Source organism: Plecotus auritus (genome assembly GCF_963455305.1).
Source record: "Plecotus auritus genome assembly, chromosome: 5".
Lineage (NCBI taxonomy): Eukaryota > Metazoa > Chordata > Mammalia > Chiroptera > Vespertilionidae > Plecotus > Plecotus auritus.
In genome coordinates, this window is record NC_137776.1 from 139,536,442 (window position 1) to 139,550,632 (window position 14,191).

A 14,191-nucleotide genomic window follows, 5' to 3' on the forward strand; every position below is an offset into this window, starting at 1 on the left:
ATTGATGTTTCTGTCTCTCTCTCCTTCTCCCTTCCTCTCTGAAATCAATAAAGAAATATATTTAAAAAAAATAATAATAATTTTCATTCTGAGACAGAGCCTGGGGCCTTATTTTCGGGGGATGCCTTATATTTCACTCAGAAGGAAACCTGTAAGTAGGTCTTATTTTCGGAGGATGTCTTATTTTCGGGAAACACGGTATTAGTGGGGAGAAGTGGTGCGCCTGCGCGTAAGAAGCGTAAGGGAAATGAGTGCAACACGATTACAGTAATCCGTCATTAGCGAACGTTGTGGTTCGTTATTAATAATTATGTATAACAGGATATTGTAAAAATTAAGTTACTAAATTTTTATGAAAACGTTTCTTACATACCGTTATATTGGCTGGGCCACAAAAATATTCATTGTGGGCTGTGAGTTTGACATGCTTGCTCTACACCAGTGGTCAGCAAACTCATTAGTCCACAGTGCCAAATATCAACAGTACAACGATTGAAATTTCTTTTGAGAGCCAAATTTTTTAAACTTAAACTTCTTCTAACGCCACTTCTTCAAACTAGACTCGCCCAAGCCGTGGTATTTTGTGGAAGAGCCACACTCAAGGGGCCAAAGAGCCGCATGTGGCTCGCGAGCCGCAGTTTGCCAACCACTGCCTACATGATCCAAACCTAAGCTGTCTGGCGGCAGGTCTGGAGACTACTCTGCCTTGAGCGTTTCCCAGGTGGATGCCTGGCATGTGCACACTCAGCGGCCCTGCTCAGGGGCAGTGGGAGGGGAGTGGTTTTAACTGAGACAGCTGCCTGGCGGATTGAAGATTTCGGGATGGGACTCAGGACTTTGGAAGGCAGATGCTGGAGATGAAGGAGGGGTGTCCCTGGCACAGAAGCACCTCCAGGTCTGTTTCAGGGAAAGGCCGAGGGGACTAGAGTATTTCATGGGGTGAGGGGGCAGAGAGGGAAGCCTGAGGGCATCAGGTGGAGGCCCCCCAAGGCAGGGTGGAAGAGTTTTGAGTTCTGTTTGTGGAGAGGAACTAACAATGCAAGAATGGCAGACTGGGAAGGATGCTAGAGATAATGGAATTCATGCTCCTTGTTTTACACAGGAGGAAACAGGCCCAGGTTCACACAGCAATCAATGGGCAACATTGGGAAATCAATCATGCAGCAGGCAGAGTCTGCAGCATAGTCAGGCACCTGTGATAACCACTGGTGGCAGGAGCTGAGGAGCCACGGGTGGAAGGGAACACAGTAGGCTCGGGTCTGAGGCAATGCGGGGCTCACGGGCACCAGCTGGATCTGAGGAGAGTCTGAGGCAGGGCTGTGCTGGCAGGAGCTGTGCTGTGCCTGGATGTGTCAGGGCAGCAAAGGAAGAGGAATTGGCAGGAAAACACGAAAAAAGACCAAAGAGATTGGAAGCATCTAGTGCCAGAGAAATCAAGGCAGGAGAGGATTTAAAGGAGGAGGAGTGGCAGCCAAGGGTTCAAGGCTATTCAAAGCTTGAGTTGGTTATGGACCAAGGAAATGGCTCTGTGTGTCACTGCTATGAGAGGCACCCAGACTGTAAGGAGTGGAGGGGAGAAGGGAGAAGAACAGACGGAGGAGGTCAGCATAGGCAGAGAATTCCAGATGTTGACTGAAGCCAGGAGGCTTGGGCTCTTGAGGGAGAAACAAGTTAAAGAGTGTGTCTCTAGGAGAAGGGAGATAGGAGAGTATTTTTTGGCTTAGGGGAATGAGCTAATCTTGCATAATGGGATTAAATTTTTCCTTTTATTTCATCTCTGAGTCTTAGATCTTTCATCTTTAAAACAGGGATAAGGAATGTGTTATAGGCTTGTGAGGATTAAATGGAAAAACACATGACTAATGCTTAGTATAACACATAGTAGACAGTGGTTATTTTTAACGTTTTATTACTACACATTTTTGAAGGGCATATCCCAGAATCTTGCGGCCTAAAAAGGATTATATTTTAAATCGTGGTATCTTGTGTCACTTTATGGGGTACATTTGATTAATATATATGGTTTCACATATTTTGAAGGATTGGGCTGGAAATAGGTCCAAAGAAACATTTTTTTTATTGCTTATGTACATGTGGAAATTATAAATTTTAATTGTGTTATTATATGAGCCAATTTTCTCCTCATGGGTGATGGTGGGAGTTCACCTTTCGGGAGAGGGAATTTGGTTTTGGATTACTTACATTTGCAAAAGGAGTAAGAAAGACTAAAATAGGACACTTTCTGATAAGCAATTTGACTTTTTCTTTTTTCATTTTGATCTGAAACCTGTAATCCAAGATTGAGGTAATTTTTTTTATTTTGAAAAAAATATTTTTCCATAGGTGGGAATGATCTTGTTTAAGCAAGGGTAAGTCATAGATGAAAGTGAGACTTTTCTCTTGGAGGAATCCATCTGTGCCTTTTGGTGTGAACTTCATGAAAAAGAACAAAAAAGCCCACAAAACACACCACACACACACACACACACACACACACACACACACAGTTTGTGTGTGGGTATTGCTGGGAAACCAAACGACAAAATCTTTTTCTTTTTAAAGAAGACACCTGCGATGCCAGCTAGCCAGCACAGCTACATGGAACGGAAAGGAATTAGTTATAGTCCTAAAAGCGGGATAAATGCATCTGGTGTCAGATTAACCCCAGCAAACAGTTTTGTTTAGTTTGAAATACTCTCACTCAAAAGCATGCTGATTTCAGCGTGAGAAATAGATGTGTAAGACGACTTCTCAATAATCAGAATGTGGTGGTTGCATCTTAGGTGGACAAAATACAACATAGATAGGTCTTAAAAACATAATGTTGAGTGCAACAATGAGAAAAATAAGGATTTATGATGCCATTATGTAATCTAAAGCCACATACACACACCAAACAGCCCAGCCTATTCCTATAGAGATATGTGTATATTTACTAGAGAGGTTGCCTAAGAGGTAGGGGGCATCAGTGTGAGGATCAGAGATAAAAGAGAAAAAATCTATAATAATAAAAGCGTAATATACTAATTAGACCGGGTGTCCTTCCAGACGTCCTTCCTTCCAGACAAAGCCGCAGTGGGCAGGGGCCACGGCAGAGGTGGCAGAGGCCCAGGCCATGGCGGTGGCAGGCAGGGGCCGGGGCCAAGGCCCTTGCACGAATTTCGTGCATCGGGCCTCTGGTAAAAATATAATAAGAGAGGGGCTATGCACAGACTGATAATGATAATGTGTTATGAGTTGGATATGATTTTTAAAAAGAGAAATCTTTTAGGTTGTGTTTTCTTTGTTGCCATATAATCAATCTGATGCAAAGGCAAAGAACTTGCAGGCAAACATGCGGTCCTCGTGGTAAGATGGGTTTCAGGGAATTCCTCAGAGCAGTTTTGGATGGTGGCTTCCTGAGGGGAAAACAAAGAAGCTGTGGTTTCAGCCAAATGTCGGAATCAGGGCACCACCTGCTTTATAACTCCAGGGGAGTCACACGATGATGACTGCCACCTGCCCACCTGGGCGGGACCTGAGCCTGACTCCCTCAGGGCTCTTCCAGGGCTGTATCCCAGGATATTTTTACAACTTATATTTAGACCTCGTTCTGGTGGAAAAGTTATTTTATGAGAACGAAAACAAGCAATCTGGGAACATTTTTATGGTGAGAGAAATATGATTATATGAGAGCACAGATGAAATACTTTACTTTTTTTTTTTTTGGTTCATGATGGCAGGATAGGAAGGACCTTAACTCACCTCCTCCTTAGCAAATCTACAACTATATATGGGACAATTCCCTCTAAAAGGGACCTGAAAAGCAGGTGATCAGAGCCTGCAGAACAAAGGATAAAAGATTGCATGGAGATGGAAGGAGAGGCAGAGATATCCTCTTGCACAGGGGATGTAGGGGTGCTGGGGCCAGGGGTGACCCACATCCCAGTAGCTACGATCCACAAACAGCAGGGATCTCAAAAGTACGGAGGCTTTTCCTGAGGAGAGAGGGATTTGAGTTCCCCACCCCTTAGATTCTACACAGGAGAGACACCCCCCCCCCCCAAACACCTGGGCATTGTGTACCTTAACATTTTATAGTTAAACATTTTTTACCCTTAAGATGCTTGCTTCAACTACAGCTTGTATATAGGGCTAGAAAAGTTCTTGGAAAGAGCTGAGCGTTGATCTTGTATGGTCCATCCAGCTAGCAGGGATTCTCTAAATGTGGTCCTGGCAACAGCAGCATTAGCATGCAACTTGTTAGAAGTGCAAAATCTCAGGCTCCATGGGGATCTCATGAACCAGAATCTCTGGGAGTGGGGACAGACTATCTGTGGTGTAACAAGCCCTCCAGGTGGTTCTGTGGCAAAGTTCTAGGATCACTGATCTAGATCCCTATGTTTTAATGTGGCTGTACAGACTTTCCTCACTTGTAACCTGCTATCTTTTTTTTTTTAATTTAATAAATCTTTATTGTTCAGATTATTACAATTATTTCTCCTTTTCCCCCCATAGCTCCCCTCCACGTGGTTCCCACCCCACCCTCTGCCCTTACCTCCCCCCCACTGTCCTCATCCATAGGTGTACGATTTTTGTCCAGTCTCTTCCTGCACCCTCATACCCTTTCCCCCTGAGAATTATCAGTCCACTCCCTTTCTAGGCCCTAATTCTATTATATTCACCAGTTTATTTTGTTCCTCAGATTTTTATTTATTTTTATTTTTTTTAACATTTTATTTATTTATTTATTTATTTATTTATTTTAATAAATCTTTATTCAGATTATTACAATTATTTCTCCTTTTTCCCCCCATAGCTCCCCTCCACCCATTTCCCACCCCACCTTCTGCCCTTACCTCCCCACCACTGTCCTCATCCATAGGTGTATGATTTTTGTCCAGTCTCTTCCTGAACCCCCCATACCTTTTTCCCCCTGAGAATTATCAGTCCACTCCCTTTCTATGCCCCTGATTCTATTATATTCACCAGATTATTCTGTTCCTCAGGTTTTTAATTCACTTGATTTTTAGGTTCACTTGTTGATAGATATGTATTTGTTGTTCATAATTTTTATCTTTACTTTTTTCTTCTTCCTCTTCTTAAAGAATACCTTTCAGCATTCATATAATACTGCTTTGGTGGTGATGAACTCCTTTAGCTTTTTCTTATCTGTGAAGCTCTTTATCTGCCCTTCAATTCTGAATGATAGCTTTGCTGGGTAGAGTAATCTTGGTTGTAGGTTCTTGCTTTTCATCACATTGAATATTTCTTGCCACTCCCGTCTGGCCTGCATAGTTTCTGTTGAGAAATCAGCTGACAATCATATGGGTGCGCCCTTGTAGGTAATTAGCTGTTTTGCTGCTTTTAATATTCTCTCTTTGTCTTTTGTCCTTGGCATTTTAATTATGATGTGTCTTGGTGTGGTCCTCTTTGGATTCCTTTTGTTTGGGGTTCTCTGCGCTTCCTGGACTTGTAAGTCTATTTCTTTCACCAGGTAGGGGAAGTTTTCAGTCATTATTTCTTCAAATAGGTTTTCAGTATCTTGCTCTCTCTCTTCTGGCACCCCCATAATTCTGATGTTGGTACGCTTGAAGTTGTCCCAGAGGCTTCTTACACTATCTTCAACTTTTTGGATTCTTTTTTCTTTTTGCTTTTCCGGTTGAGTGTTTTTTGCTTCTTTGTTTTTCAAATCTTTGACTTGATTCTTGCATTCCTCTAGTCTGCTTTGGGTCTCTGTATAATATTTTTTATTTCAGTCAGTGTATGTTTAATTTCTAGTTGGTCCTTTTTCATATCCTCGAGGGTCTCGCTAAATTTATCAGCCTTTTCTAGGATATTCTTGAAAAGCCTTATAACCGTGGTTTTGAATTCTATATCCAGTCGTTTGTTTTCCTCCATTTCTTTCATTTGTGATCTGTTTCTTTGCCTCCACATTTTCGCTGCTTCCCTGAGTTGGTAGGGTAGCTTTGTGTGCTAGGTTTCCTATATAGCCCAGTGGATTGGCCTCCCCAGTTAACCTGACATGGACACTCTTGGTGCACTCCTTTGTGAACTGTGTGTACAGCCTTGTTGTAGTTAAGTCTTGATTGTTGTTGGTATCACTGGGAGGAATAGACCTCCAGGCCAGTTGGCTGTGAGGATCAGCTGTGTTTACCCTGGGAGAAGTGGGAGAAGTTTGGTGCTGGAGACAGCCTTATAGGATTAGACTTGCAAAATTGCAAAAGCCTCTGCGCTCAGCTTGGATGGGGCAGAGTCTCAGGGCGGAGCAGACAGTCTTGGCTTCCCGTCAGCCCTGCCCTTGCGCGTGTGCCTCCAGACCTCTGCCTTCCGCGACTCCCCTGAGTTTCCGCCTGACAGTCCAGATTCCCCCTGTAAGAATGTGGGTCCCTGGGGGCTTGCCCAGAACTGGGGTTCAGTGCAGTCAGGAGCTTCCGACTCCCTTCCGCTAGGGAATGCCAGCGGCAACCTCCGCATTCACCTTCCTCTGTGAGCACTCGCGCATGCTCCTCCAGACCCGCCGTGGCTCCACCGGGGTCTCCGAGTCTCCGTGTGCCTTTCTCTCTACCTGACAGTCCAGACTTCCCTTGTATGAGCCTGGGTCCACGGGGTTTCGCCCGGAACTGGGTTTCAGTGCAGTCGGAACTGGGGTTCAGTGCAGGAGGGGCGCTTCCTTCCCCCTCCCGTCCTCCAGGCACTCAGTCACCCTTCCTCTCTGCGCGCGCGTGTCTCCATACCTCAGCCCTTTGCCACTCCTCTGATTCTCCGTGAGCTTTCCTCTTTCCTTCTAGTTGTAGAATTTCCACTCAGCCAGCCTTCCTGTGGTTCTGAATGATGTCCGTTCTGTCTTTTAGTTGTAGTTTTGAAATTGTTGTGCGAGGCAGCAGTTTAGGTGCTTACCTATGCCGCCATCTTGGTTTCTCCCCTATCTTTTTATTAGGACTAAATTACCTAAGCCAAACCCCAGATACTTACATTGGAATCCCTGGGAGGCAGAGCCCAGGCATCAGTATTTCTTATTTCTCCTCAGATGGTTCTCATGTACTGAGAACAAATGACTTACCCTCCTCTGGGCTTCAATTCCCTTACCCATCAACTTAACAGGCTCTCTTTAGAGAACTATTGATCTAGAACAGGGCTTCTCAAACTTTAATGTGCACCTGAATCAAGTGGAATCTTGTTAAAATGCAGAATCTGAATGAGTAGGCCTGGGGTGGGGCCTGAGCTTCTGCATATTTGGAAGCCTCCAGGGCACACTGATACTTCTAGATTGCCAACCGTACTTGGAGAAACAAGGATCTGGGAGCAGGGGAAAGAGCATTAGCTGAGGGGTCCTGGTTGTCTTTCTGTGGATAAACATTTAAAAATGTTTATAGCTGTGAATTTATTTTTAGGAGCACTTTACTTAGAGCAATTGTTGTGGCCTTCTTTAGATAACAGTGATAAAGCTGGCTTTTAGGAGTAAGCCCATTTAAATAAATAATAATAAAAGTATGACAGAGAAAAATTATGAAGATAGGATGACTCAAGTTTGGAAATGCTGGGAAGGCAGATACAAAAAGTGCTATGAGAGCTGAAGAAAAGCAACCCTTGATTTTGATTGGCTGAGTGAGACTATATGTTAGATCATTTATGGGGTAAGCATTCTGCAAAACTTATGTACTGGGTTGCAGGAATCATTATTCAAAAAATATTTATTGAGTGCCTGCTTTGCACTAGTTATTCTTTTGGTCACTGGGGAGAGAGACAGAAACTCATTATGTCCACAAGAAAATTATAAGAGGATAAGAGATCATGAAATAAATGTCTGCACTTTTCATTTAATATTTCACTATAAAAATGAAAAAAAAAAAGTCTTGCTCACTAACAGCCAGGAAAGCTGTCTTAACACAGTAATTCATTCATACACAGGTCAAAATCAGGGTGAAGGAAAGTCCCAATTCTGGCAACTTCTCCTGGATAGAGCGTGTTTACTGGACATGAGGAAAGGAGCTGGTTCGCCTGCCTGGGTTAATTTCTTTCTTTTTTTTTAAAAAAATAAATTTTATTGATTTTTTACAGAGAGGAAGGGAGAGGGATAGAGAGTTAGAAACATCGATGAGAGAGAAACATCGATCAGCTGCTTCCTGCACACTCCCTACTGGGTATGTACCCGCAACCACAGTACATGCCCTTGACCAGAATCGAACCTGGGACCCTTGAGTCCGCAGGCCGACGCTCTATCCACTGAGCCAAACCTGTTAGGGCTGGGTTAATTTCTTGAACTAGCTAAATGGTCTTTATGTCCTATGCTACCAGGATGCCTTGTGACAGCCCATGAGGACGGAGCTCAATGAGTGTGAAAAAGAAGTCACTGACTCTGATTCAAAATAAAATTCCTAAATAAGGAGGCAGGAGCACAGAACAATTCAGTGATACCTGTGATCCTGGACCTCTGTCCATGAACATGAATGGGAACTGCCAACTGTTCATTTTCTCTCTTATTTCTTTACGACATTGGGAACAAATGACTTACCCTCCTCTGGGCTTAAATGCCCTGCTCATCAAATCACAGGATTGGGCAGTCGCTAGGCTCTCTTTAGGCATAGCATTTTGATACCTATGATTTTAAAGTTGAGAAGTCATCTAATGGAGAGTATATGGGGAAGACTGGGGGGAGGACACTTACTAAAGGTGTAGTTAGACACTTAAATGTAAGAATTGCATTTTATAATAATATCTTTGCCGAACCAAGGTTTACAGGGAAATAGGCACGTTAAAAATAAAATAAAACAAGACTTTGTTTGAACTTAATAATAATCTGATTCTTTTCTTTGTTTTGAGGAGGTTAAGGCTGTTGAGAATATGTCCTGAATTAGGTCTACCCAGCCAGAGTGAAGGTAGAGTCAGTGTTTGATGAATTTAAATAATGTAGCCAATGAAAAGTATAACTTAACTCTCTGTCACCAACACACATATAGGAATGGACAAACACACACTTCCCATTCTTAACTGTGAGGTTTGTGGAACTGGAATGCAGCCATAATTGCTTGTGCCTGTCCACTCTGGCTTGCTTGAATGCAGAGGCATGGAGAGGACCTTCCTAGCCAAGCCTCCCTCGCTTGTAACCTGCCATCTGGAGACAGAGGTCTAAGATTGATCTTACTTAACCAAGAAGGAGCCAAAGGGAGGATGGAGGTCTGATGGCTTTGTTGCTTGATGTGGAAAAGAAACAGACTGATGGAATTTGTGTATAATCCCTAAGGAGAAAGTGTCTTTGTGCTGTATTTCTTTTTGACCTGGAAACTCTGAAAGCAAGTTAGTTAGAAGTTAGAAGAGGCAGTTCCAGAGTCTGGATTTATTTGAGTTGTTGTTGGTGGTATGTGTGTGTCGGGGGTGGGGGAGGGGGAAGCCTTGATTACAAAGGAATAAATGCTTTAGGTCTAAGCACCAGATATAATGCAGGATTTCCTGGTCTGTCTTTCCACGCACCAGGAGCCTCTGATGAAAATCAGTTATCTCAATTGCGAGTTTCTTCTTATCCTGTAGCAGAGCCTGATATTAACATTTCCTGCCCAGGAGTTGCTGGAATCCGTGTGTTCCCTTCATGTGATGACAAAATGATTGCACTGGCTTCCTGTCACCAGCATAATCTTTCTGCAGAGACTGGGGGAGGTCAGTTTTTCTGATGAGCCAGGTCCCCAACTTGCTTTTCTTTGCTGACACAAACCAGCTCGGTTGCACTTAACAGCTCTTACTGTAAGTGGTGCTGTTGGACCATTTTCCTCGTGTGCACTTACATTTGGTACCGTAAGTGCATTCAGAGGATGATTTGATATCAAAAGGATGGTTCCTTGTGACTAGTAGAATAAACTTTCTTCATATGATACTTTCTTCCTACTGTCTCCTTCTAGTTTGCATGCCTGAGATTTCTCCTACGTGCAATAAAAAATTAATAAAGCAGTACGAATGATGTGGTGGTGGCCACTGGAAATGTCTGTGTTCAAGTGTAAGAGGGAAGCGGAGGGCTTGAGGATGCCTAGCAGCTGTGGTAGCCAACGGTGTAAATAGACAGTGCAGGAGAAATTGGGGTAGTAGACTACAAATTACAGAAAGTGAGTTGATCATTTATATATAAAGGAAGTAATAAAAGGAAGCCCAGAAAGGTTCAGGAAAAGGAGGAAAGATTTGCCTTTATGATTAGCCAGGAGAGGCCATTATGGGCTAATTACATGTAGGAAAGGATTGTAGTATGTATGCATGTTTGTGTGTATCTGCATGTAAGTGTATTGTTTGTATAATCAACAAATGGGATTACTTACTTTTCTCTCGTGGGCTCCTTCCCTAAGTCACTGTCCCCTGGCAGGCCTGGTTACCTTTTCCCTAGTCCTAAACACAGAACGACAGCTGAGCCTTATAACCCTGGCTCTAGGAAGATTATGCCATGTAAACACTGCATCTGTAAGTAGCTCACTGCTTAGAGAAAGAGTGTCACGTTTAAAAACTGTGACTCCTTTTTAATTTGCATTTTTTAATTTCGAAGAATAAGGGACATTAGGCTTTTATTTTATTGGAGGAGTAAGCTTAGTGGCTGATGTAATTGATAAACTTGTTTTTCCTCCATTGTCATCAGCCAAGTTTTTGTGGCACTAATAAAAGGAGAACAATGGATTGGTACCCCCTGCATAGCATACTGGGACCAGTTTTTACAGATTTCAAATGCAGGAGCTTTGGTCTCGGGAGATCTGGCAGGAGAGGGTGGTATACCCATTATCTTCTGCCACACTTTTGGTGAAAGGAATTAGACTTTTAAACCAGGAAATTCAGCAAGATGAGTTAGAACTTTGCACAAAAGCAGTGGAGGAATTGCAGCTGGTTGGACATATGACATGGAAATGTCTTGCTAAATCAGGGTCGGTGGAATGTTGCTCTCCTGGCAGGCTCCATTTCTCCTCTTGCTATCTGTGCATTTCATGTAGAATGGAGCAAGCAGGAAGCATCAGCATCACTTGCTTGTGGAAAGACCTGATGGTTCAGATGTTTTTCATTAGGAACTGGGTGTGGGCTTTTTTCAAGTTAAACTAAAGCAGCAGTTCTAGCAGGAAGAGCCTCCCCTATCTGTGTTTTCTGTTTCTGGATACTCTTCCTTGGAGAGCCAGATTTCAGCAGGAAGGGTTGTTAATGGTGGGCTTTGTGCAGTGGAAAACCTATGGGAAGAATGGGAAAACTGGAGAAATAGGAGGTTATGTCATGGACTTAAGCACTTTATTTAGAAGCCATTGATTTTAGCAACACGTTTTCCTAATAGATGACTGATTTTTCTGGTTGTGCAAACAGTATCCAAATTATCAGGCAAATATTTGGCTCAGGAACAAATATTTTTACCATATTGAGCCAATCACCAGTGCTTCCCAAGGTAAGGCGACTTCTCCTTTCCCTCCACCTTGTAATTTGTGTTTGTTGGGAGTAAGCTTCCTGTGGGTCCTGTGGATTGGCTTCATTGTTACCTGTAGGAAGCTCTAAACATCCTTTCCAGACAGAAACACACTTTGGCTAATTGTTCCTGAGTTCACATTTGGTTTGTTTGTTTGTTTTTTTGTTTGTTTTTGCCCCAGGATGCCTGGGGCTTTCCTGGGGGAGAGCTAACTTTGCTATATCAAGAACTTGCTGGGGGAGGGGGAGTGCTGCTCAGGACTAAGCATACAAACTGGCAGGTGTTTAGGTGGCTGATCTTGGTTAACTCAGAATCTTCCGATTCTCATGGGGGAGAATTAGCCACCCACACTCTGCTTGGCAGTGTGTGCCCTTGGTTGAAATAAGACCCAGGTTGGAATGTTGGATGAAGAGACCAAATCAATATTCATCATAATTTTAAAAATATTTTTTTTATTGATTTCAGAGAGGACAGGAGAGAGAGAGAGATAGAAACATCAGTGATGAGAGAGAATCATTGATCAGCTGCCTCCTGCACACCCCCTACTGGGGATCAAGCTGGCAACTGGGCATGTGCCCTGACCGGGAAATGAACCAAGAGGTCACCGTTCATAGGTTGACACTGAACCACTGAGCCATGCTGGCCGGGCTTCATTGTCACTTTAAAAACAACTTAGATTGGTTGAAAAAATCCATCATAGATCTGATCACAAATCAGTGGCTAAACCTAAGAGAACAGAGTTAGGGCAGGTTCAAGGGGAAGCCATGAGATTCGTTTTCTTTCTCATATGCTTTCTTGCCTTTCAGTTTCTTATTCCCATTCCTTAAGGATGCCCCCTGGCCACCCTCTCGGACCCTTTCCTCAGTGCCTGGCCTGTGGAAGAGGAGCCCACAGTTTCACAGTGTTAGGATATATTTAGCCTTCCAAGATTTCTATTTTAATTAGGGAGCTCTAGGATAAGAGCAGATCACTCTAAACTCTTAAGTAAAAATCTGAAATGGTAGAATTTCTTATGAAAAGGGGAGATATTTTTGAACAAGAGAACTTTCCAAATGAGCCTGTTTCTTTGATGCTTAAACTGTGCCTTCAATTAAGTTAATTCTTATTCTTCTTTAATTCAGATAATACATGCCATAGTTAAGAGATTTGAATCCAAAATTTGCTAATAACTAGCTATGTGACATTGGGCAAGTCACTTAATCTCTCCAGGCCTCAATTTTATCACGTGAAGTGGAAGAAATAATAAGCTTTTCAAAGAGTCTTTATAAGCTGCGAATGAGGTCACACACACACACACACACTCCTTGTTCTGATAAGCATAGAATATTCTGTAACATCTAGTTTCCTCCAGGGAGATCAACAGGGACTGGGGTGGAATATTTTCATTTTCTATTTTTTGAATTTTTAGCCATACAAATGTATCACCTACATAAAAAATTAAAATGAAAATATCTGTAAATTATTTACCAGGAGTTTGTTAATATAAAGAAATGTCATCTTACTGGTGGCTCATTTATGCAATGCAGGTCAACTGATGAGCGAGTGCTTTATAGGACTGATCTTATTTCATCCTTACACGTGTTGTGTGAAGAAGGTGCTCTAGGCTCTAGAGTCTAGAGGGTTCTTGGTTGGGATATCAAAGTAAGGGGCTTTGGCAGCTGTAGTCTGTATACATAATAACTTTAAAATATTTTTACTATAAAATATTTCAAACATACAGGAAAATATAGAGTAGTATTTTTCTATAATTACTTGGAATGTTCTTAAAGGGTGGCCATAGAACTTACTATCCAAATTGGGATACTTTTAAGAGAGAAGCGGTTGCTGTTGATAGTTATGCTGGGATTACAGATATAAATTCAACAGCTCTGGGCAAAATGGGTGGTGTGGTCACCTGGGAACCAAGCATTGCCATGTTGAAGTACCCTCTGCGCCTCTTCCTGGCCCATGTTCCACCCCTTACCCCGACCCCCAGACAACCATGATCTTGATATGGATGTGCACACTATTCACAGTTTATGCCCAGACTACATATATGTGTTATAAACTATACAGAGTGCTCCTATGTGTGTTTCTAAATGTCCCATAAATGGAATCGTATGTTCTCACTTTTTTTAAACCAGTAAGGCATTTTCCCTTCTTTTCCTGGACAATTAAACAAACTAGGGCCAGGGAATAATGATGTATTAGCTAAGGTTCTTTTGATTGAAAGCAACAGAAACTAATTCTGACTAGCTTAAACCATGAGGGATTTAATGAGGAATATTGGGGCACCTTAAGCATCCATAATTGAGAAAGAGGAGTTTCAGAGTAGCTCCTGGGATATGAGTGACATGTATTGAATCGCTCATGCATCCATCATCAATATGGTCAAACCACAGTGGCCCTAGTCTCTGTATGTCTGGGTTCCAGTAGTCAAATTCCAGAGACAATGAGAGAATCCAGTTAGGCCAGGCATTCTTTGCTGGGTCAACCCTTTGTATATCGTCAGGAATGGAAGATTATGTAATAAGGTCATAACAACTGAGAACTCACCTCACAGGACTGGGACCCCCAGAGATGGGGAAATTGTTAGCTGGGCAACTAAAGAAGTGACAATCACAAGTGAGCAGAGAAAATTTGGAGAGGAGAAGGAAAGCTCTATGTTTATGGTTTCTTCTGAAAAGGAACAGAGGCAAAGTGTTTCCATTTGGAAATTGCTTCCGTGAATTTCTTGGGAATTTTACATGGACTCTGAAATTCTTGAGAACTATCAGTTGAAATCAAGAAAATTGGATGAAGGATTGTAATTCTCCTGTG